Raw genomic sequence first — 1,614 nt, 5'->3', positions numbered from 1 at the left:
GCCTTAAGTCAGTAGTAATTTTAACTGATAGCCATTGTTCAGAGAAGGCAGTAGACCCAATACAACAACCTTTAAACTGGCATGAAATAAAACCACAATGTAGTTTTCAAAACTGAGAACCCCAGCCTTTGCACAGGGATTGACTTCTAACGTGTTTTTGCCTGCGTTGTCTAAGATTCTCACTGCATTTAGTTGAACAAGGCAGTCTTCCCCTGCATATGGTGAATTCTCTGAAAGCAAAGGCAAAATGGTCTTGCTCTCAACCTCTTCCTGTCCCTAGCCTCTGGGCCGTTGGCCATCCAAATTCCTTAGGTTAGTTTTGTCCTCCTTTCTCAGTAATTCAGCAGCTCCCTGCTCCCACATTGGTAACATTACTAGGGATAAACCAGGGATTAGTCTGTTTTATGTGTGTCTACCTTACTTTCCCTGTTGGGCCAGCCACACTGAATGGAGGGTTAAATGCTGAAGGAACTCACCCTGTTCCTTTCACTGCTCAACTCTTACTATAAAGTCACTTGGGGCTACTTTTTACTATTATGTCGACTCCACCTTTGACCAGTTAGATGTCATTTCTTAAGAGATAACTTTCCAAAATTCCCCAGGTTATTTTTAATCCCAGTTGGGGAGTGGGGTGTCATGAGACCATTTCTCCTAGCATCCTAAGGGTGACTTCATTTTTAAGGAGTGGGAGAGCTTTTGATTAGTCTAGGAGCTGAAACTTGTTTCACATAAAATTTATCAGATAATGCTTAGCAGGTAGGTGAAGGCACATAATTCTTTTGTGCCAGTGAGGAAGATGCTGATTAACAATGTGTATAAAGTCAGGTTTTGCTAGGTTTTCAATTACTTGAAATGACCACATACCCTCCTTATTAAGAACTGCTTTTCTATTTTCTGCATATATAGAATTTCACAGGTACTTTTTCTAGTGCAAACAAGATATACAGGAGAAGAGAGTTTTTTGAATTGTTTAGTTCACTTCAAAAAGAGACCTGAAGGCAGGAAACTGCCACATTTATTCATTACGTCTTTGTAAAGGGGCATGTTTCTGCCCTCCTGAATACTAGATTTCTGGGTCACCTTAAGAAAGTTCACACCAAATTTGATCAAGTCATTTTTTGTCTACTCCTTTGGGTCTTTGAGTTCACTACAGTTCCACCATTCCTTCATCCCCCAATCCCAAAGTCTTGGTCCTTTGTCAAGGGTTTCATGTCAACAATTAGCTATTCTTTTAGTTGCTGACTCATATCCAACTCTGCAACCCCGCGGACTTCAGCACGCCAGGCTCCTCTCTTGTCCTCTAGTATCTCCCGGAGCGTGCACAGTCTGCTGCTTGCTCAGATCTCATCCTCTGCCTCCTCCTCCTGTTGCCTTCAACCTTTCCCAGTTATTCTTAGGCAGGGTTAGTAAGGTGGGAAGGCTCCTGGTCTAGAACAGTTGAAACGTTTTGGTGATGTACCAGTTACTAAAACCAGCACTTTCAATACTATTTTAGTATTAACTGTTGTATATAAACTGAAAAAAAATGTAGCATCTAATAGCTCTCAAAGCTGTACAAAAGCTGCACAATTTTTCAAGTTTTTACCTTAAACAATGTAAGCTAACAGAAAAAAG

Source organism: Muntiacus reevesi, chromosome 2 (assembly GCF_963930625.1).
Source record: "Muntiacus reevesi chromosome 2, mMunRee1.1, whole genome shotgun sequence".
Classification (NCBI taxonomy): Eukaryota; Metazoa; Chordata; class Mammalia; order Artiodactyla; family Cervidae; genus Muntiacus; species Muntiacus reevesi.
Note: the sequence above shows the minus strand (reverse complement) of the source record.